At 34.0% G+C, this 24,778-nt stretch overlaps 1 protein-coding gene across 5 annotated transcripts in view; it reads left to right on the forward strand.

Moving 5' to 3' along the window:
* The window catches only part of ASXL3 (ASXL transcriptional regulator 3), a 248,985-nt gene that overhangs the window by 57,385 nt on the left and 166,822 nt on the right, over nt 1–24,778 (forward strand). Inside the window, exon 3 of one of the 5 annotated variants that reach the window (XM_074277579.1) lies at nt 22,218–22,429. The exons of 3 other annotated variants lie outside the window; for them this stretch is intronic. The gene's annotated coding sequence lies outside the window, so the exon portion shown is untranslated. The remainder of the gene's footprint in view (nt 1–22,217; nt 22,430–24,778) is intronic. One more of the 5 variants, XM_074277584.1, reaches the window with a different exon arrangement.

Here is a 24,778-nt window from a genome sequence, read left to right on the forward strand (position 1 = left end):
TGGGAAATTGAAGCAGAGGGTGTGAAGTGGCTTGTTCAGAGTTACTCAGTTGGATTTACACTTAGGTCTTCTGATTCCCATGTTCTTCCCTCAGCATTACTCTGCCTTACTGTTCAGTCTTGATGTGGAAAGGATAACAGTACCTTCTTTTTTCCTTGTTAAAGTCAGTTTCTGGTTTTACCTTGACTTATAATCATAATGTTTTTGACTATTAAAGAAATAAATAGCTTTACTCATTTCTGTACTGTTACTGAAGCAGAGAGAACATTCTTAGCTATGTTTAATTGAAGAAGGATTAGATGAGATATTAGATTTGGATTCTGGTTCTAAAGTCTTTGACTTTGCTTTGTAACACAGAACAAGGTCGCTCAATCACGTTGGATCTTGGAGTCCAATAAATTGGATGTATTATTTCTTCTGTCTACCTTATATGTAAATGTTGGTAGATAAAATAATGGTATAGAATTATTGCAAAAGTGAAAAGTAGAATATAGAAATAAGTATCACTGAAAAACGAAGTCAGAGCTCAATCACTATGTATTCACCTTATATTCATACCTAATGTTGAGCTCTCTTTTCTAGTGACACAGATTCTATCCTCATGACATGACCTGAATAAGAGGAATGAGGGCTGGCTGGGTTTTTTAAAGCTGTATATTTATTGCATTGCACATATAAATTATTAGAGTTGTATTAGGGATTACCTTTTTGAAATGCAAATCAGAGCAATATATAATATGTAAACCTTCCAGACATCTAACAAAACATTTATTGTGAAAAATCTTAAAACACTACAGATTCTGACTAAATAACTCAGTTAGTTTATATGGGCACAAATGACTCCTAGAGTCTATCTAAAACTATTACTTGAACACAAAGCCTAAATTTTTTGTAGTCCAGAGAATTCCATTTGTTAACATTGGAGTCTTTAAAAAAACAAACAAAAAAAGAAAAAAAAAAACATATTGTACTCTTAATAACCATAGTCCTTAATATTCACATGTAGAGTTTTTCCCTCCTTATACAAGAGGTTATTCCCTTAGAGCATGGAATGAATTATTTTTCTCAAAAAGTGTGTGCTCATTTGATTTATCCAGAAGATGCATTTCCCCAGCTTTCTTTTTCCTCTAATCTCATCTACAAATATGAATGAATTTTCTGGCCCTCCAAGCTGTGATGTTAATTGCTTTCCCTCTTTTCTTTGAAATTGTGAATACATTCACATTAAAAAACTCAAGTGAATTATACAGAAGATTGAGTGGAACCAGGGAGTCTGGGGATAGGAGAAGGGAAGAGAGCAAGCATTTATTAACTGTCTACTATTTGCTAAGTACTTTATAGATAATTATCTTATTTGACCCTCACAACAACCCTGTGAGGTAGGTGCTATTATTTTTACTTTTATTTCAGTTCTAGTACTCACTCATTGAGTGTATAGATGATCTCTATTTCCATTACCTCATCTTCCAGCTAGTTTTAATAGTAGAAAAGGTTAATTATGGACATTTAAAAAGTTAATAGCAGCTTGTAATTTACTTGAATTGTTTTTGACTAGTGTTGTGTTATTTTCATTCAACAAATATTTATTAAGTGCCTGCCTCCTGCCAGGTACTGTGCTTGACTTAGAATAAGAAGAAAACAATGAACTAGTACTTTTCCCTCAAGAAGATTAAATTCTATTGGAGACAACAGATACATGTATAAATATGTGAAAAATGCAAACAAATTTATTAGGGGGAAGGGGTTACTAGTAGCTGGAGTAATGAAGAAAGGCTTTATTTAGAATGTTATAATTGAAGTGAGATTTGAAGGAAATGGGACATGTCTTTTGTGACATTTTTTAAACATGGATTTATTGATTTTTTAAAAATGTAACACGTTGTTGGTATTGTTATTTGTCTTTTATTCTCCAAGAGGCATGATCTCAGGGAAGTGAATCCATGACATGAAAGTGAATTAGATTTAAGTGAAGGTGAACTGTGCAAAATCACCAGTCTTACTTTCTCCTACAGAGTCATTTGGGTCCAGTGGCAACATATCGATCAGGGCAAGTTGAGTTGGCTTTGGATGAAATGGGAGATCTTGGCTTTTTTATTTTATTTTATTTTATAATAGCTTTTTATTTTTCTTATATTATATATATAATTATATATATATATAATTAAATTTTTTGCTGAGGCAGTTGGGATTAAGTGACTTGCCCAGGGTCACATAGCTAGGAAGTGTTAATTGTCTGAGACCAGATTTAAACTCAGTTCCTCTTGACTTCATGGCTAGTGCTCTGTCCACTGTGCCACCTAGTTACTTCCAAGATTCAAAATATATAACAACAAATTACCAGATCTAGAAAGTATATGTATTAGTAGAAAAAATTATATTCATGAATGTCCATTTTTTCTTTACTTCCTTATAAATTGTTCTTTGGTTCTCTGCTGCATACCTTATTTACTTTATTCTTTTTTCCCTTTTATCTCCCTCATCCCCCAGCAAGCTGCATTTAAGAAAAGATATATTTATGTATACATATGTAGATGTATATGTACATAACCTCCCCCACCCCTCATATACACTCTTTGCTTTAATTCTGCTCCTAACTTGCCTTGCTATTACTTAACCTCCCCCTATCTATAGATCCCTCCTTTTTTTTCTTTTTACAACCTTTTACTTCCCAGTCTGCCCATCTCATCCTACCCCACCCCCCCCCCCTTATTTCTTTATAAATTTTGGAGAGTGCTATATCCTTTATAATATATAAGTAGGATTGCCTATTGAACACATTCCTGAAGTGAGTAGGTTTTCAGAACTATAACTCCCCCCCCCCACCTTGCCTCTATGACTAGTCTTCTGCACCTGATTTGTGTATCATGATTTCGATTTTTACCTTAACTCTGCCAATCTTTCTTTTGAGCTACCCTATTGGGTAGCTGTTGATGTGAATCTTACATATATAATACACATGTCCTATGTTAAAAAACAAAGACAAAAACCAACATAAACTATTTCTCCATGTTTAAACAGTTTGTCCATGTTGAGTTCCTTAAACTTGATCTTTGATATTGGCTTTTATATGTTGTTTTCTATTAAGTTCAGGTTTGGTTGATAGAAAGCCCTGAAAATCTGCAAGTTCATTGAAGGTCCATTTTTTTTTTTTCTCATTAAAAATTATAGATAATTTTGCTGGATATGATGTTTTTGGCCGTAGGTCTAGTTCTTTTGATTGTTGGTAGATATGATTCTAGTACCTGCAATTTTTTTTATTGTAGCTGCTGCTAAGTTTTGTTCAATTCTAATTGTAGCTCCAGCATATTTGAAATTTTTTTTCTTATTTCTTGCAAAATTTTTTCTTTGATTTGGGGGTTTTGAAATTTGACAATAATATTCCTGTGTTAAAAGCAATATTATTCCTGTGTTTTTCACAAAGGATCTCTTTGAGGTGGTTAATTGATAGATTTTTTTTCTATCTCTCCTTTCCCCTCATGTTTTATCACTCCAGAATAATTTTCATGGATTATTTCCTGTAGTACTGAATCAAGGTTCTCTTTTTGGTCACAACTTTCTGGCATTGCAATTATTTTTATATTTTTTCTTATTGATCTATTCTATAGATTTGTCACTTTTCTTATAAGATGTTTCACATTCTGTTTTATTTTCTCATTCTTCATAATCTGTTTTATTATATTTTGGTCTCTCATAGCTTCAGTGGCTTCCTCTTGCCCAGTTCTAATTTTCAAAGAATTATTTTCTCATCTTTGAGACTGTCTCCTTTTCTAGTTGATTAACTTTTTTCATAATCTTGTTTTTGTTGTATGTTTTTTTTTGTTAGTTTTTCCTCAATGTCCCTCATTTGATTTTTAAATTGTATTTTGATTTCTCTGGGTGGAGAGCCATTTCATATTACTCTTTGGAGTAGAAGATTTTTTTATTTCAATATCCTTTTCTAAAGATGAAACCCCTTTCTCCCAGCTTCCCTGTTCCCATAATGTGTTTCAGTGGTAGGATTCTTTTTTTTTAAGGCATTAGTGTAAGCACCTTTAATCATGGGGGGGGTTTAATAGTGTCTCAAGCTTCCCTTCAGTTCTCCACTCTGACAAGGAACTCCAAACCAAGAGCTCCACCCTCCTATAATTGAAGTGAGCAATACCCCTGCCCTGCTGGTTCCTTCTCACACAGAACCATATCACAGCAGCACAGTTGGTTCTGGCAGTCAAGGGTCACATCCTCTTCCTAGATCCAAATCCCAACAAACTGTACAGGAGTTGAAAAGTTGAAAGTCTCTGTGGTTCCTGCTAAGCTTCCAGTCATACCCAGTTAGCTCGAGGGGTCCCTCTTTTGTTGTTTCTGTGGAGCTAGTCACTAGATATTTGCTCTTCAGACAGGTTTATTCCAAACCTTATGTCTCTCTTCAGCTCTTCTTGACTTGTATCTTGGCATGTATAAAAAATTAGGGATGAATACATTTCAGGGATAATGTGGGCATTGGTGGTATAATAGTTATTCATGCTATGGTAGTCTCAACCTCTTATGTGATTGTGCTAATGTTTATCTATTCCTTTGGCTGTCTAATTGGCTCACGACTTAACTTGCTTTTACAAGTCTAGTTTTCCAGAGAAAAAACACTAATGTGTGGCCACAATTCCCTCTGTCTTCATAATAGTCCTGTTGAGGGGAAATAAACTACTCACCACTTGTAATGACCTTCAGCATTCATTTCCCAAAATCATCCTCCCATCTCAATTTTGTGTTCTCAAAACTATTTCTTCATGCTCATGTTTTTCCAGTTTTTTTGAAACAAAATTTTTTTCTCATTGTCCCTTTAATCCATCAAATTATTTATATATAAATGAAGTATTGCCCTATATCTTTGACAAGATAATTTGGCGTTACCCTTATGGCACAGTTTACTTTCTGTCCTCAAATTGCTCAAATCCCATCTAAAAACTGTTTCTTCCTACACATATTTTAAATTTCATTAGACCAGATTTCTTTTCCTACTCTTTTCAGTCATGATGAACAAAAATGTTCATCTGTGACAACAGAAATATCTTAAATTCTTTTCCATTAAACAAATCTTTTTCTTAACATAGATACTTTTGGTGTCCCTTTCAGCATTAAACTCTTCCATTTGAAAAAAATTTAAGCTCTAGTTACATTTTTACTCATAGGCCTGACTTATAGCTCATGATGGGGGGGGAGTTGGAAAACTCCTTGCTATACTTCCATTCTGAGTGTTCCCCACTTTGTATCCTCTCTTTTAGGTTTATACAATCCACATTTATCACCCAAATAAGAATGACTGTTGTCTATTGATTTTTTAGGACATTCTGTTCAATTAACTGAAAAAATTTCCAACATTGCAAATATTGTTACATTTGAAACCCTCTATAACACTGGAATGTAGGTATTATTATGATCATCATTTTACAGTTGAGGAAACTGAAGCAGATAGTGGAGAAGTGACTTCCCCAAGTTCATAGAGCTGGTAAATGTCTGAGGTTGAATTTGTTCTCAGGTCTTCTGCATTCCAGTACCAAAACTTTACTGACTGAACTACTTGATTACCTTTACTTGTCTTGTAACCCCCTTAACCAGCTCTTCTTCCTCACCATATCTCCTGTCCTTTGTGACAGGAAGACTAAAACTCAGTCTAACCGCAGACACTGTGTGTCTGGGCAAGTTAGTTAAGTTCTGTGTGCTTCAGTTTTCTCATCTCTAAAATAGAGACAAGAATATTGTCCCCTTCCAGGATAATTGTCAGGTTAAAATGAGATATAGTAAAATAATTTGAAAACCTTATATGTGTTATCAACATTATTATTGCTTCTCTGATACTGCCATCATCCTGATGTAGGCCCTCATAACTTTATGCCTGGGCTATTAAAAAAGCCTACTGGTTTCTCCCTATTCCTGTTCATATTCCACTCAGAAGCTGATATGTTGATCTTCCTAAATTCTGAGTCTGACCATGTCACTCCTGTCTTTATTCAGTCAACTTCTGGTGGTTTGTTGTTGCCTCCAGAACCAAATGCCACATCTTCATTTTGACTTTTAAAGTTCTTCATCTTTTTTCTCTTTCATATCTCTCCAGTATTCTTATACTTTATGCCTTCTTGTGTAGTCTCTAATCCAGTGACACTAACTTTCTTGGATTTCCTCACACCAGGTACTCCATCTCCTGACTCCAAGCAGTTTCACTTGTATTCTCCTTGCCTTTTACTCCCCTTCCTCATCTTCACCTCCTGAGTTCCTTGCTTCCTCAAAGTCTCAACTAAAGCCTCACATTCTGCAAGAAACCTCTTCCAGTGTCTTTAATGCTAATACCTTTCCTTTGTTGATTATCTCCAATTAATCCTGTTTAATAGTTTATTTGTACATAGTTCTTTGCATGTGGTCATCATTATTAGACTGAATTCCTTGACTACTAGGACTCTCATTTGCTTTTTTTTATGTTTCCAGCATTTAGTATAGTGTCTGGCACATAGTAGTTTAATAAATCCTACTGGACTGATTGACAATAGGGCACCATTGGAGTGGATTAAATAGAGGAATTAGATGATCAGACTTGAACTTCAGAAAAAGCTTTTTAGCAGGTATATGAAGGTTGGATTGGAGTGGGGAGTAGAGAAAAAGGGATTGATGCTAGAGACTTTAAGTAGAAACAAGATTTGATAACTTTTTGGATATTTCAGTTGAGAAAAAGTGAGAAATTGAGGTTAATTCTTAGGTTTTTGAATCCAGGAGACCAGAAGATTGTTGGTACTCTCAAAGAAATGGTTAAGTTTGGAAGAAGCATGGGTTTTTGGTGAAAAACTAATGATTTTATTTTGAATGTGTTAGGTTTACAATATTTAATGATTAGACAGCAGTATCCAATAAGCCATTGGAGATGCATAACTGTCTCAGGAAAGTAACTAGGATTTGATGCAAATGGTTGTATGGGAGCCAGATTTAACCAGATAAGAACCTATGGAATTGTTAATTGCTACAGATTAGATCTTTACTTTTTTATTATTATTGTCTCAAATTAGTTAATAATTCAGATTAAATTTATGAGTATTAGTATGTGCATATATTCTTTCCCTCTCTTCCAATTCAGGTTCTTAAATATTTATCTGTATTGCTCTATTGTGTGGATACCTTAGAATCAGCCAGAGTCAGGATAAGCAAAAGTCTTTATTCTTGGTCTTTCCTGTAGAAGTGAAGGGGATGGACTCTTAGGATCTCCATGACCTCATTTCTTCCTCTCTGGCCTAGAGTGAGTCTGGATAGTCTCATTGCACCTTCTAGTCCCTCCCACAATTCTCTGTATACACCAAACGATTGGGCCAGTTCAGGATAGTGGGAAGGGCCGTTTTCCAAGCATATTCTTATGTTGTCCAATCGTAATTAGCCTCTAGTGCTCTATTGTCTGACCTCAGTGCATTGACTCAAGAGTTTCAGCCCTTTACACTCTATGAATATTTTTGAGATCAGCAGGGTTGCAGTAGAAGGCCCAGGGAATGAAGTCATCACTAGACTGCAGCCTGCTGTCTCTGGGTTAATAGCAACAACTACAACAATAACAATAATAAATATCAAATACCTATTATGTGCTAGGCATTGTACTAAGTACTGGGAACACTAAGAAAAGCAAAAGACCCTGGTGCTCACAGACTAGATACACATTAGAATTACATAAAAAGAAGTATCCCCTCAGGTGGAAAATATGGTTGGGATCCTGTAGTCACTAATTTTTCTATATATCTATTGTATATATCCATATCTCTCTCTGTCTAACTCCCTCTCCTCTCCTGCACAGTATATTATTGCTGAATAAATTTCTTCCACTGTTAGGGTTGAGCCCTTGCTCTGTAATTCATAGTTTTAGAAAGTTTCCTGTGACAGTGATTCCACAGCCAGTATGTGTCAGAAGAGGGATATGACTAGGTTTTGCTGGTTTCAGTGGGGGTTTCCTTTCCAGTGTGCCACACATCTTCCCTCTTGTTGATTCATCTGAGGTTTTCCTGACTCTTGATATTGGATAGTACAGGGAATTCCGACTCTTAGAAAGCCTCTTCCATGAAGGCAACTATATACAGCTCAAATTTCCTCGTCACCATGGATTTTATTTTGTTAAAGTTTTTTTCTCCCTTGTTGGTGCTTATTTAAAATATTAAGCACTTAGATCATAATAAGATGATCATCTGGGTTGAGGTTTTACTGTTACTTCATTTTAACTTTTTGGCTATTTTGGACATAGATTTATGCTTCAGGTTGTAACATGCCCTCCTGGCAGTTACAATTACTAGTCTGTGCTAGGCCCAACAGAGTATCTTTGACCACTGACCTTTGCAGTGTCAACTCTACCCGGCTCGTCTCCTCTGAGGCCTTCAAAGGTCTCTGGCCACAATCTCTTAAATCTATAGTTTAATAACCAGTAGCACGCTCAAGAACAGCCATGTGTAATCTTAAAAGCCTTTATTATACCTACTCACATAATGCCCTGACTTGATGCCCTGACTTGTTGGTTCCCGAGTAAACACCTGGTCAGAAGACCCATGTGTTCACTACCAAAATCCTTACCTTTTTTGGCTACCCATCTGGGCTTGGCTACCCAGGCTAGGGAGCCAGGGTGAAGAGCGCCAGGTTAAAGAGAGCGACTGCTGCCTGCAGTGGGCTTATAAAGGGCCTGTGAGGTCACACACACAGCCAACCAGCGAGAGAGTCTTCACCCATTATGAAGCTATCTCAATATGGCCAAGATCCTACCCATAGGACAGTCCTAATATCCACAGAGATTACTTCTGGACAACTCAATCTCCTGTTGTACTGTGGCGCCGCCCATTTAAAGGGCCCTTACAATTCCCTTCTCTTTTTTTCCAGGAACCGCATCCTTACATCAGGTCATTAGGTATATTTAAATTTAGACTATCAAAGTTCTGGGAAGGGAAAGTATGAACATAGGTGAGATGGAATTTCTGGTATACTGAAGTTTTGGCAATAGAATGAGCGCCTTTTTCTGATACTCTACTTGGCAGAAAATAAGTGTTAGGGACCCAATTCTCCTAATATTAAACAACCAATATATCTCCTATTACTTAGAGCAAATATCCTGGGTAGGGTATTGTGTAGAGGGGTGAGTGAATAAGCAAACATTTATTAAGTACCTTCTTTTTTGGCAAACAGGAGCAGGTAGGTGGTGCAGTGGATTAGAACACTGGATTTGGAATCAAGAAGACTTATCATCATGAGTTCAAATCCTGGGGACAGGCACTTTATTAGCTGTGTGATCTTGGGCAAGTCACTTTAACCTTATTTGTAAAATGAATTGGAGAAGGAAGTGGCAAACTACTTCAGCATCTTTGCCAAGAAAATCCTAAATAGGTTCATGAAAAATTGGACATAAAGGAAAAATGACTGAACACACACACACACACACACACACTATGCCAAGTATTTTGTTAAATGCTGGGGATACAGAAAGAGGGAAAAGATAGTCCTTGCCCTCAAGGAACTCACAATCCAGAAGAGAAGACAACAAGCAAACAAGTACATAGAGAAGCAAGGGATTTGTAGGAAGCAGAGATTTGAATCAGCTATGTTGATGACAGAGAAGTGTCACAAGATTTAAGGGAGTATGACTGAGAGTAAAGTGTAAAAAGACTAAGAGAAGGGGTGGGGCAGGCTAGCTTATGAAAGCCTTTGAAAGCCAAATGAAAGAATTTGTATTTTATCCTAGAGGAAATGGGTAACCACTAGAATTTGTGGAGTGGAGTAGAAGGTGACTTGTTATTTTAGAAAAACCTTTTTGCAGGCTAAATGGGAATAGATTGGATTGGGGAGAATTTTGAAGGAGGCAGACTCATTGGCAGGCTATTGCAATAGTATTAATATGAAGTGATGAGGCTTGTAACTAGGGTAGAAGCAGTATCAAAAAAGAGATAAGAGAGTATATTTGAGAGATATTGCAAAAGAGAAATCCACAGACCGTGAAAAGAGACTAGATATGGTAGGTGAGAGAGACCAAAGGACTCAAGAATAACACTTAAGGTAATGAAACTGAAGGACCTGGAGGGACAGTAGTAGGGAATTTAAATTTGATGGTTTTAGGGGAAAGGTAATTTATTCAATTTTAGACATCTTGATTTTAAAATGTCTATTGGACATTCAGTTCAAGATGTCTGAAAGGCAGTTTGATTTACGAGATTGGAAGTTAGTAGAGAGGTTGAGGCAGGCTAGTAGGTAGAATTGAAAATCATCTGCAGAAATAAGATCATCATATGAAGTAGACTAGAGGGAGAAAAGAAGAGGGCACTGAACAGAGTCCTGAGGAACAGCCTTGTAAGTGGAAGGGTGTGACTTTGATAAGGATCAGGTAAAAAAGACTTAAGAACAGTCTGATGTATAGGAGAACCTGGAGAAAGTGGTATCTTGAGAATCTAGAGAGAAGAGAGTATCAAGGATAAAAGGATGATTAATAGAGAGCTCAGGAAGAATGAGGATCAAGAAGAGATCATTGGATTTGGCAGTTAAGAGATCATTGGTAACTTTGGAGAGAACAATTTTGGTGGCATGATGAAGTCCAAAGCCAGCTTGTAGAGCGTCAAGAAGAGAAAATGAGAGGAAAGTCGAGCAGAAGAACCAGCAAAAGAGATATAGGATAGTAGTGGGGATAGAAAGATCAACTATGGATTTTTTTTTTTTTTAAGGATGGGTAAGACATGGATATGTTTGTAGGCAGTAGGAAAGGAACTGGGAGAAGAATGTGGAAGGAGTAAGGAGGGAGAAAGAGAAGTCAAGCTAGACGACTGGTCCCAGACTGATTGTACAATCTCCTGACCTATTGGCTTTGTACCAGCTGTTCTTGCCCATCATGTGCTCCCCTATCTAAACTCCTTCAAGCCTCAGCTCAGATGGTACTTTCTGAGTGAAACTTTTCTTTTTCCTGGAAGTAAAATATATATATATATATATTTCCTAGTCACTTAACAGTATTTTCCCCCCAATTATATGTAAAGATAATTTTTAGTGTTCATTTTTGTAACATTTTGAATTCATAATTTTTTCCCTCTAACTCTTTCCCCTTTCCTATTCAATTTAGTAATTCAACTTGGGTTATATATGTACAATCATGTTAAACATTTCCATATTAATCTTGTTGTGAAAAAAGAATCAGAACAAAAAGGAAAAATCAAGATAAAGAAAAAAGAAAAAGTGAAAATAGTGTGCTTCAGTCTGCATTCAGACTCCTTAGTTTTTTGGATATATATGACATTTTCCATCACAAGTTTGGAATTGTTTTGGATCACTATGTTGCTGAAAAGAATAAGTCTATCCTAGTTGACCATCACAGTGTTGCTATTATGTATGGTTTTCTCCTGGTTCTTCTGCTCATTTCACTCAATTCATGTAATCTTTCCAGTTCATGTAAATTTTTTGAAATTCCAGGAGATGTTTTCCTTAAGGCTCTCAATAAATTTTCTTTGTTCTTTCCTCCTAAAATTGCTTTGTATGTATGTATTTATTCAATCATTCATTTATATTTATATATTATGACTCCCAGTGGAGAGGGTAATCTTTAGGGCAGAGTTTTTTTGTTTTTTGTTTTTGTTTTTTTTTATGTTTTCAGTACTTTGAATAGAATAGGTGCTTCATAAATATTCCTTGACTTGACTGGAATTGACAACTTTATTATAGAAAAAGACAAAAGCTAAGAGATGTAACATGATGATTTATTTTGGGTAATATAAAGGCCTGATATAACTTTCTTTTAATGTTTCCAGGATATTTTGCTATTGTATTTGTAGTTCCCAACTCTAAGTGTCTGAGGATGAATTTAAACTAAAATCCTCCTGACTAGACTCAGTACTTATATACTATACCATCTAGCTACTTTGAAATATTTTGAAATTTATCAGCAGGGGTTCTGTGTGGTCACAAGTTTTGTCTTTGGATATAAAAGTGAATAAGTAATGCAGGTAGTGGTGGTTGTGGGGTTGAATTCTAATCAGTGATAGCTGGTTTGTCTTGGTTTGTAAGATATGGTATTGGAAAGAATTTTTAAGGTCATCTTGTTTAGCAGAACTTTTCTGTTAAACAGTTGAGGAAACTCCTCTTTTTTTAATTTTTTAAAATTAATTTTATAATTATACATTTTTTTGACAATACATATGCATGGTTAATTTTTTACAACATTATCCCTAGTACTCACTTCTGTTCTGCATTTTCCCCTCCTTCCTTCCACCCCCTCCCCTAGATGACAGGCAGTCCCATACATGTTAAATGTGTTATAGTATATCCTAGATACAAAATATGTGTGCAGAACCGAATTTCTTGTTGCACAGGAAGAATTGGATTCAGAAGGTAAAAATGACCTGGGAAGAAAGACAAAAATGCAAAAATTTACACTCATTTCCCAATGTTCCTTCTCTGGGTGTAGCTGATTCTGTCCCTCATTGATCAATTGGAACTGAATTAGATGTTCTCTTTGTGGAAGATATCCACTTCCATCAGAATACACCTCATACAATATTGTTGTTGAAGTGTATAATGATCTCCTGGTTCTGCTCATTTCACTCATCGTCAGTTCATGTAAGTCTTTCCAAGCCTCTCTGTATTCATCCTGCTGGTCCCTTTTTTCTTTTTATTATATCATGGTTCTCACACAACAACCCTGAGAAGTAGGTGCTGTTATTCTTATTTGATATGAGAATGACAAAGGGAGACTGAGACAAAGGGAGGCTAAATGACTTGATAGTAAGTGTCTGAGGATGAATTTAAACTAAAATCCTCCTGACTAGGCTCAGTACTTATATACTATACCATCTAGCTACTTTGAAATAGATTGAAATTTATCAGCAGGGGTTCTATGTGGTCACAAGTTTTGTCTTTGGATATAAAAGTGAATAAGTAATGCAGGTAGTGGTGGTTGTGGGGTTGAATTCTAATCAGTGATAGCTGGGAGGTAATATGAGTACCTGTGATCACCCAAATGAATCAACTACTCTGATATCAATTTGTGTTATTGAGAATCTTGCATAATTTGAATAGATGTAAATTTGAGTCTGCCTAAATAAGATAATTCTAAGGATGTTAACACTTTGTTCTAACTCTTGGAGACTATCTACTGGCATCAGATTTATATATAATAATTTTAGATAAGGCTGATAAAATTAGGGTTCATAGTCTAGGTCAGGGAGTTAAATGATGATGAGGATTAGGGTTCAGCAAACCAAATGAAAAGGCTTGGCTCCTATAAATCCCCTTAGAATTCTGCAGCAAGGTAGAGAGTCTGGTGGCACAGAGGTCTTTTGTAAAGGAATTTACAAACCCGAAAAGCTAGACTGATAAAAAGAAGTTTATTATTGGCATTGGGAAGTCAGCCTTTGTTTTGCATAAATAGAAAGACTGAATTTTTTAGTAGCAAGGTCCCAGCAGAGAAGTAAAGTTTCTAGTAGAGAAATCACACCAGAGAAGTATAAAGTCTTGTTAAGGAAATAGGTAAGAAAGATAAAGAGGGGGTCTTCAATGCTGAAAGAGAATATGATGAAATGATTTTCAATGGGCAGAGGTTGCTGCTATGCATGGGCATGGCATAGCATGTTAGGTCCTCTGCAAGGACTGAACTTAAAATTGCCATTTTTATAAGGAAATCTGAGACAGAGTTTCAACTGAATGTGATTCTCTCAATGTTGTCACTGCCCCCAGGCCTAGATGAGACCACTTACTAGGAGTGGTTTTGAGCCAACAATAGGGATCAGTATAAATCTAGATCTCCATCTAACTGAGATTATTTCACCTAGTCCCATCAAGATAAACCACTTTATCTTGGTTTTCTGGGGCTGGTCCCACAAAGGGAGGGTTCAAGGAGAATCTCTCCTTCCAGGAGCTTTAGACTTTGGGACTCTGTGTCATTGTTATTCAAATGATTTTGTAGTTGGAAGGAATATTAGCAACCATTTAGTTAAAACTCAACCAGAAAATGGAATCTGCATAATGAAACCCCTTTACAACAAAGAATTATAGAATCCCAGATGTAGAAGGTGTCAGGCCCTTGAATGTTATGTAATAAAATGGCTACCTTGAATTCTAATCTTGTCTACCATTCCTGTCAGATTATTAAGTCCCTTTACTTTATAACACGGAGCATACTGATTCCTTAGACAGCATATTCCATTTTACAATTATTCTCATTCAGAAATATTTTTTTAAATATGGTTGAAACCTGTCTTTCTACAGTTTTTTGTTTTTTGCCTTTACAGTGTAAATTACTTGGGCTACTGGTTTTAGTTGCTTTATATTTATCATTTCATTCAAATTTTCCCAAGTTTTTTTTTTTTTGATATCATTTCTTATAATATGGTGATAGTCTATTCCATTCATATGTCATAATTTGTTTAGACATTCCCTGGCTGATGGATAAGTACTTCCTCTATCTTCAGTTCTTTGCCATTTTAAAGAGGATGACTATGTTTTTGTTTTTTTTAATATATGGATTTTTTTTTCTTCCTTTGATTTACTTAAAGTACAGATCTGGTGGTATTATTGGATTAAAGGGCATGAACAAATTTAGTAACTTTTTGGGCATAGTTCCAAATTATTTTTCAGAATGACTGAACCAATTCATAGCTTCACCAATTAGTGTACCTGTTTTCCTACAGCTCCTCCAATAGCTGTTAGCATCTCTTCTTATCATCTTTCTTCATTTGAAAGGTGTGGGGTACCAATCCAGAGTTATTTTTATATATATAAATACATACATATATACAAATATGTATATGTGTCTACATGAAAAAATTTGTCTCTTCCTCCATCTCGTCCGTTGAGAAAAAAAACAAACTTAATACTTCCCTCCTAGTAAACAAAAGCAAAACAAAACTGAATATATAATAAATCTATGATTATACAACAAAACAAATGTCTAAACCTTTTTGATTTTTAATTAATTAGGTAATTCATCTGTGCTAAAGTGTCTACATATTGTCAAAGATGACTTTTATATTAACTCTAGTTTGCCTATTTCATTGGTTTTGCATTCTACATAGTTCACTATACTCCAAAAGCCACAACAAGTTTTGTCCGGGTTCTAAATATGTCCTTGCTATAGATTTCCAATCACTAGGGGTTAGAATTTCATAAGCCAAATTCTCTTAATACCATCTTAACATAAGATGATGTAGCCCCATAAAGAGTGCAACTCTTTTTCAAGTCTTTGATTTTTTCCAGATCAAAAGGAATGTATCTTCTCCTTTGTTGACGTTGAGTCAAACTCATGAATAACAGGGTATGCATTTATTTTTAATAAATTAATTCCCAAATCTAAAAAAATCAATTTTTGAATTTTATTTGTATAGTCCAACAAAACCCAAATCTATCTCTTTTTCTGAATTTTAAGTTCAAATATCTTTTTATGAGGAGGTGAGTTTCACCTTCATTCTTTGGGACTTGATTATAGCATTGATCAGAGTTGTCTTTTGAAATTATATTCCTCTATAATGATATTTATAATGTTTTCTCTAAATTGTAATTGTTCTCTGGGAGCAGATCTTTGGGGAGCTTCTGGAAGCAGCCTTAGTTTCAGTTCAGTTCAATAATCCCAAATGCATCCAGGAGTTAAAGTCCTTTCCAAATCTTACCTCCTTTACTTGGGGCTTGGCTAGGTTTCTGGAAGCCTTCAGGATCTTAGTTTCAGTGTTCTTCACAGGATAGCCTGCCACTGCTTGTCTTCCCTCCTTCTGCCCGACTTGTGAATCTCCTTGACTGAATCCTGACTCTGAATCTCCCAAAGTCCTCCTTGGCCCTGAGAGCTTCTTGCTTACATGCTGCATACTGAGTACATACCATTAGGAAACCATTATTTGTTGTAGAATTAAATCAGTGATAAATTAGATTTAAACATTGTCTCCTCAATTCCACTCAGTACCTTGTTTCAAGTTCTGGCCCATAACATCTCCTTGTAGGATCAGATCAATCATACTGAACCATGATAAATTAGATAATTATTGTCTCTATCCATTCCAGTGACTTAACACCTTGTAAGAATCCTAACAGATATTTGTATAAATTAATCTATTTCTGCTCATTTTGATTTGCTTTAGTTAATGGAACTCTTCCCAATTTCCCCTGAAACTATCCATTTCATTATTTATTTCATTATTTATTATGTAAAAATAATATGTGCATTTCTTAATCATAATCTGTTTAGCCATTTCCTGATAACAGAACTTATTGGGAAATATATAGGAAAAATATATTTTTGTTGTTGTGGAATTTTTCAGTCATGTCTGACTCTTCATGATCCCTTTTGGAATTTTTCTTGACAAAGAAAAAAACCACTGGATTGGTTTGCCCTTTTCTTCTCCAGCTCAATTTACAGATGATGAAATTAAAGCAAAGAGGATTAAGCCCTTACTCAGGGTCACACAACTAATAGATATCTGAGATTGGATTTGAATTCATATCTTCCTGACTACAGATCTGATACTCTAGCTACTGTGCCATCTAACTGTTCATAGGGAGAGTCTAAATACAGATATAGACTTAATCATCATACAATTCAGAGAACATGCAGAATCTGGTAACTTCCTCGTAGTAGTTCCAAATTGCTTTTCCAAATGGTTACACCATTTCACAACTTTACTAACAGTTCATTACTATACTGATTTTTATTGTTGTTCTCTAAATTTTACTCTTTTCTCATCTTTGCCAGTCTTATGTATATGAGGTTAGAATTTCAAAGTTGCTTTAATGTTCAATACTATAATTATTTGTGATTTTTAGAGCACTTTTAAAAATGATTATTGCTTATTGCTAGTTTGGATTTTTTCCTTTGAAAATTGCTTTTCTTGTGCCTTTACTCATGTATTGGAGAACAGCACTTTGTCTCTTGACTTTTAAGTACTTCCTTATGTATCTTGAATATGAGACTTTTATATCAGCAAACCAGACTGCACAGATTTCCCCCATTTCATTGTTTGTCATTTGATTTTTACTATATTAGATTTGTTTGTTCAACAAATGAAAAATCATAATTCCTCCACACTTTGGTTGATATTTTACATGAGTTACTGTGATCCAATAAGTGTTCATTTTATCTTGTGTGATTGTCTCTATCACTTCTATAGTAACACATTCTATCCCTAGCAATAAATTTAAAAAGTAATTTCATGCTTGCTTCTCCAGTTTGTTTACAACATGATCTTTTAAATCTAATACATGTACCCATTTGGAGCTGATGTTCCTGTATGGTTTGACATGTTGCTCAGTATCTAATTTCTGCCACATTTCTGACTTGTTTAATCAGCAATTTTTGTCAAATAGTAACTAGAATTTTTGAGTTTATAATGTTATTTTAATTAGAATATTTCTAATTTTATGTATTTACTTTTTCAAACATATATTTGTTGATAACTTATATTTTCTTCTCTTCAAATCCTTTGACCATTTAAATATTGAAGATGACTTTTGTTATAAATTTGAATTAGTTTCCTATATATGAGATTTTTTCACAGAAATTTGATACTTTTTTATGTAATCAGAGTTGTGATATTTTATATACATTCTTGAGTTCTTAATCTCTTAAGACTATTTGTAGTGTTAAAAATATATTTTCTTGTTGTCTCCTCCTCTTGTTTATCATGTAACCTTTTATGTCTAAATCCATTTGGAATTTAGTTTTATATATTATCTAAAATATTGGTCTAATACCTAGACTGTTCACTTTCACCTACAGTTTTTTTCAAAGAGTGATTTCTTCCTTCAATAAATAGGATCTTTGGGTTTATCAGAGAAGTCTATTGTTGCTATGTTCATTTATTCTGCATGGTGCATATCTAATTTATTCTGTTAATTGACCTCTACTCTCAAATTAAAATATTACAAAGTCACTATCTAAAGTTAATTTTTTCACTTCAAAAGAATTTTTATTTTGAATATTCCTTCTACTGAAAAATTTTAATTCCTTCATACTTTATTTGACATTTTAGTTGAGTTATTATGATATGACATACATAATATGCAGTCCATTGTAAGGCATACTTTTTTCCCCCATGGGCAATATCATTTTATTTTATTATTTTAAAAATATTTTCTATCTTATAATTATAATTTTTTTTGACAGTACATATGCATGGGTAATTTTTTACAACATTATCCCTTGCACTCACTTCTGTTCCAATTTTTCCCTTCCTTCCCTCCACTCCTTCCCCTAGATAGCAGACAGTATTATACATGTTAGATATGTTATAGTATATCCTAGATACAATATATGTGTATAGAACTGAACAGTTCTCTTATTGCACAGGAAAAATTGGATTCAGAAGATAAAAATAACCTGGGAAGAAAAACAAAAATGCAAACAGTTTACACTCATTTCCTAGTGTTCCTTCTCTGAGTGTAGCAGATTCTATCCATCATTGATCAATTGGAACTAAATTAGATCTTCTCTTTGTCGAAGGTATCCACTTCCATCAGAATACACTTCATACAGTATTGTTGTTGAAGTGTATAATGACCTCCTGGTTCTGCTCATTTCACTCAACATCAGTTCATGTAGTCTCTCCAATCCTCTATGTATTCATCCAGCTGCTCATTTCTTACAGAACAATAATATTCCATAACATTCATATAGTAAGGCACACTCTTAAAAGCCTTTTTAGTTTGGTTCAGCATACCTGAGGGTTATATTCTAGTTGCACAGCTTTTGAAAACTGAGGGGTGCTTCCATGCTAATGAAGCATAATGGTAAAAAAAAAAAAATAATAATAATAATAAATAAAAGTTGCAGAAAATTTAAAATCCAGATCTTTCTTGGTTATATATACCACATAAGGATATTTTTCTGAGTATCATATTTTAAGAAGACCATTGAAAAGCAGTAGCACATCCAGAGGAGGATGGAACTTAAAAGGATGAGTTAATTCATAGGGTCATATCTATAGGACTAGAAATGGTCTCAGAAGTTCTCTATTTTTTTACAAGTGAGGTAACTAAGTTCTTGAAAGTTTAAATGATTTGATAGGTCACATAGGTACTAGTGATCTACATTAACTTAAAATAAAGAAAGGTGGGGAAGGAAATGAATTTAGAGGCATCAAGATAACATAGAACAATCACTGAGCTTAAATGGTCAAGATCAGAGTTCAAATCCAGCCTGATATTTAATAACTGTGTGACTAGCTGTGTGGCAAGTCACTTAATCTCTGTTTGCCTAGGTTTTCTCAACTGTAAAATAGGGAGGATAATAGCATTTACTTCTTAGGGTTATTATAAGGATCAAAGGAGATAACAGTTGATTTTTGTCATTCATGGTAGTTATATTTTACAAAATCATTTAACTAAATTTACATTAGCACCTTCCAGAGTAGCCTCATGTAGAGATTGTTGAATTTTCTCTTCCTTTTTTAGGCAGTACCATATCGTTGATGCATTAACGTTGAATTCAGTGACGAATAGCATTATAATTCAAGCCTGAATGAAGCATCTCTAAGATGTCATCCTCCTTGCATTTAGGACACTGTGTGCACTTTGCCACTATGTTTAGGTTTACTTAAAACAATGAAATTACCAACAATAAAGCACCAAAATGCAAAAATGTAGCACCAGATAGACCACCAAAAGGATGCTTTATTATAGTACAAAAGCTGAAACAAGAAGGCAAAGTATTGTCTAGTTCAATTTCAGGTAGAGGTATGATTATCAAGGAATTCATTTTTGATACTCTTTTTATGTATGCATGTGGCAATGAAAGCACTGGGAGTATTGATTTGGGGACTAAAAATAATGTTAGCAAATAGATAATTTTGAAAATACGAACTCCACAAATAACAAGGATTGACTGTATTTGTAAAAAGCTTATTATAATGACTAATACATAATAGATACTATACATAGCACCAATATAAAAAGCTTATTATGATCATTAATACTATGAGTATTTGTTTTGCTTGTTCCCAGAGCACAGAAATATGAGTGTGCTTTCATTTCAATATATAGAAAATGAAATATATATATATAAACGGAATGGACAGCTATATGTGGTAGTGTGTTATTTAGTATTTGTGATATGAAGTTGGAATTTGAGTTATTTTTTGCAGTATAGGAATTCATGTCTCATTACATATGATCTCTGAGGGCCATTTCAGCTTTAATATTCTATTGTTCTAATAAAATATAATGAACAGGATAATCTTATCAGTTTGAATTGGATACTAATAGAATTTTCCAAGTTCTCCTAAATGTATTCTGTATACTTTGCATTGCTGGAAGATCATATTGCCTATATATATCATGCATTCTTTTATGAATCATTTTACATATGACATAGTCATCAGAGATGTTGAAGATTTAGTGAAGAACTCACAAAGAAAGGGAGTGCTTTGTTTTGTTTTGGTCTCTGGCATTCATCTTTCAACTAATCCTTAATACTATACCAGAGACTTCTGAAATGTTTGCATTAAACATGATGGTTAAATTTAAAAAATTCCTAAGAATAGAGACTTATTAATAAACCTATTGAACATTTCTCAACTTTTAATGAAAGCTGAGCTTAAATGTCAACAGTATGAGCAATTTGACTAATACATGGATGATTAAAAGACATACTTTCATTTAAGTGAATTGATGTTTCCATGTAGCAGTCTTGTAAATACCCTTATGCTTAGAACAAATGAGGATTTATTTACACTGACTTGTATGTCAGGTAAATAACATTAAGATCTTATTATGTAACAGGCACTATGTTAAGGCACTGATTGTGTTAAAGCACTCGGGATCAAAAAACCCCAACAGTCCCTGCTTAAAGGAGTTTATAATCTAATGGAGAGGGGGAGGGATGGGAGAAGAAGCAATTTGAAAATATCTTATATCATACAAAACAAACGTGTATGTATATATCTATATCTATATACATATATATGGTTATGGATGTGTGTGCATATATATATGTACATATATACATATATGTACATATATATTTATGTATTAACCCATGTCCACACCCACATATGTAAAGAGATATACATACACATTTATAAATTCCTTCTGTCTCTTCCCCTCCAGCCACACATCATTATAGGAGATATGAGCAGGTTTTTTTGGATTTTTAGCTGATACTAAATGGGAAACCAACAAAAAGGAGAGGAGAAAATTTCATGGAAAATTCATAGCCAGTGAAAAATGCCAGTCAAAATGGAATGTGTTGTGTGTGAGTAACAGTGAGGAAGCTGATATATCATATTTTTAAAATAGCATAATAACTTCACTTGGTTGACTTAAAAAAGTTATTATATTAGAAACATAGAGACTGATTTTGGTAAACTTGTACAGTTTTATAATGTATAATACCATATTGATTCAGAATATAAGAGATTTGTTTAAAAAAAATCTAATAATTCATGGTAAAGAACAAGAAAACCCTTCAAAACAATGAAAGTCTCTGATTCACCTAGAATTTCTCTTACAAACTAGAATAACATTTCTGTATAATGTTTATGCTTTATATTTCTATTCTAAAAAATTGCATACCTTAGAGAAGTGAGAAGATAGTAGGCCATGTTTATTTTTTTTTTTTTTAAGTTATTCGTTTCCGATTTTTCTTAAGTATACAGTTGGCTCTAGGGATGGTTACTGTTTTTATTTTTAAAATTTAGCATTTATTATAAAACAAGAATTAGCTGGCTGCTGTACATGACAAAACAGTGAACCCAATCTGTTGGGCTTTGGTTATTTGCAAGTTAGATAAGTAACATTGTAGTAGTTTAAAAAAATAAAATAGGTGACAGTATAGCATAGTAGGGCTGTACTCTTGCCATAAAACTGGAGAAAAATTCTCTTTAATTAGGTGTAGTTTTTAGTGTGAATGCACCAATCATTCTTTGGAAAAAATTTGGATTACATTTAACAAGATATTGGTCAAGTGCTTGTTTGTACATTGTGATGGGGCTTGATCCTAGGTGTCATATTAGGAAATACTGATCTTGAATGCTACTAATATTACTTATCTGTCTCATTTTCTTTCACACTATCCTTGTCCCACTACCATGTTTTTGTTCTTTGACCATCTTCACTAAGGAACAGAGCAGATAAATGCTTAGATTTGCCTACTCTGTTCTTAAAAATGTCTCTTGTTGAAGTAATTTCAATGAGAAATTTATATAGTATTGATTAATCAGCAGTATTATGACAAAGTAGCAGAGTGGTTTGTGGGAGTTTTATTATATATATACATATATAATATTTTCCAGTCTGGTTTCAGAACCCAGCGTGGCTTGGAGACAGCGTTGGTGTGTTTGAAGGATGATCCTCCTCGAATGCTGGATTTGAGACAACTTTCCATGATGATTATATTAGAGCCTCAGCTGCTTTCGTGTTGGTCATGAGGTGATGCTGAACCGAATGCTTGAACTAGCAGGAGTGGATGGGATTACATTGGAGTGGTTCCGTTCGTTCTTTCCGGGTAGGTATCAGTTAGTAGTGATGGGTGAAAATTGACACTGAGGGACCTCCCATGTGGAACCCTATATATAGTGGTCAATTATTCTACCATTCATATTTAGTGGGTGTGAGAGGTTCTTTGGGGGAAAATAAAAGGCAGTGTGATTGGAATGATCATAGAGTGTGTTGAGGATATTTCTCAGTTTGAAGTTGTTCAATATCCTTTACTTCTGTTCTGTTTTTGTTTAAAGATACAGACTAGATTTGAAGTTTAGAAGACAAGAAAGAAATGTGATCAGAAAAAAGGGAAATTATTCATAGTTGTGACTTATCTAATGGGACTAACTATAGGCGTTGATCAATCATTGATAATTTATTTTTTGACTATGAACAATTCTTAAGAATCAGATTTCAGTATTAGAAATACATACTGATTGGGACCCACTCTTTCAAACAAATTATGCATCAACTGTGATACTTGCTAGGGCTTAGTTCAATTACACATTTATAAGAGTTTTTAAAGGAGAGAGTGACTGTTTTCAAATAATGGTTTATATTTTATGCATGGAGAGAACTTTTTTAAAAATATTGTTTTAACTAAATATTATAGGACACTTTTAAAAGGTACAAAATATACATAATTGCCTTCCTTTTTCCGTTTTTAAAAAGTCCTTGTATTTTAAGTTTCTGTAGGCATGAAGTTAGGTCACATTCATTTTGATCCTTTGCTGTATTGATAGTATGTCCCTTCTGGAATATTAATTAGATAATATTGCTTTAAGTAGGTATGCAGAAGTTGATTGATCATCAAACACTGAGGAGTTTTTATATATCTAACAGTAGAACAGAAGTTTAAGGTATATATTTGTAAATGTTGTTATCAGGGACTAGTTAGATACTATCTCATATATTTCAATTTTAGGAATAAAGTGGAGGGAGAAAGGTGATGATCGTATTTATAGTTATAAGGAACTTTAGAAAGTTAAAATTTAAAACTTGTATAAAAAAATTTTTATAAGAAGAAATTGAGGCCCACAGAAATAGTAAAAACAGAATTCAAGTTCAGTTCCTCTGCTTCAAAATGGAATGTTCTTTCCATGAACTATAGTGCTTGTGTGAATTTATAGAAGGCCCACATCAGAAGCCACAAGCAAATCAAAGGGAAATGATAGGGATATTTGAAATGCAACAATAAAGTAATTTTGTAAAATTTTGTGATGTAATGTGATTTAATATCAAAGGATCAGAAGGAATTTTTAACAAACACACTGGGAGAGGAATCATAAAGAGAAAGATAAAAAAATTTCATTCAAAATTAGTTTAGTCTTTGAATATTTTCCACCTTTCTCAACTTCTGTGTCTGTAAAATGAAAACTTTTAAACAATACTTCTCATGATGTCAAAAGAAATTGTGAAGATCAGTGCGTTTAGGTTTGTGGAGGCAATTACATATCTTTTGATAGTATTCAGAAGCCAGATGGTTGTTGTCAAAAATTGCCCTTAATCTTCAAGCTTTTGGACATTATTCTGCAAAATATTAATATAAAGTGTCTGCGCATGGTTTGTAAGTTGAAAGAAGTTTTAGGAGGACTACTTAAAAATAATTGCTTTGGTTTCTAAACATATAAGTCGACACATAAGTAAATCTGTGCTTTTTAATAGACCAAAATCAAATTTGGATCAGTATGATTCTCCATCTCAGAAGCGTAATTAACAGTTGCACTGGATTATGATTTTGTACATTCTATTTTTATATTGGTAGGCACCTTTTTGAAACAGTATTCTTCATGTCAGGGATAGGTAGAGGATTATTTTCTTTTTTTATGCATTGAGCTCTTTATATGGGGGTGAATGGCAGCCTTCATGTGTGTTAATTGTGGTAATTGTACTGTTATGTTGTATTATTAATAATTGTGGTCATGATAGCTCTGTGATTGGACAGATTTAAAACTATGATATCTTTTACCAGTAGTCTTGAAATAATATTCAAAACTAAGAACAATAAAAATGTTTAAACATAAGTTAAGTATTCTTGGCTTGGATATGTGAAATATTGACTCTGTGGAAGTAGGTGATGGTTGGATCGAGGAATTGTTTCCTGAAAATTTAAGTGGCACCGTAAAACTTTCAAGAACATTAATTTATGAGAAATGAATGTGTTTTGGAGTTGTACTTAAATGAGATGAATGCCAAATGGCAGGCAGCCACGGTATTTTAGTGGAACATTTTACATTGGAAAGTGAAAGAAGACAGAACCCGCTTTCCCCTTCTATAGAAATGGAAAAAATTAGGGAGAAAAATCTTTGTGGTATTCTGCTAATTGCACTATAATACTAGTACTATAAGAGTTAAAAGTTTACCATATCAGATT

This window comes from Sminthopsis crassicaudata, chromosome 1 (genome assembly GCF_048593235.1).
Source record: "Sminthopsis crassicaudata isolate SCR6 chromosome 1, ASM4859323v1, whole genome shotgun sequence".
Taxonomy (NCBI): Eukaryota; Metazoa; Chordata; class Mammalia; order Dasyuromorphia; family Dasyuridae; genus Sminthopsis; species Sminthopsis crassicaudata.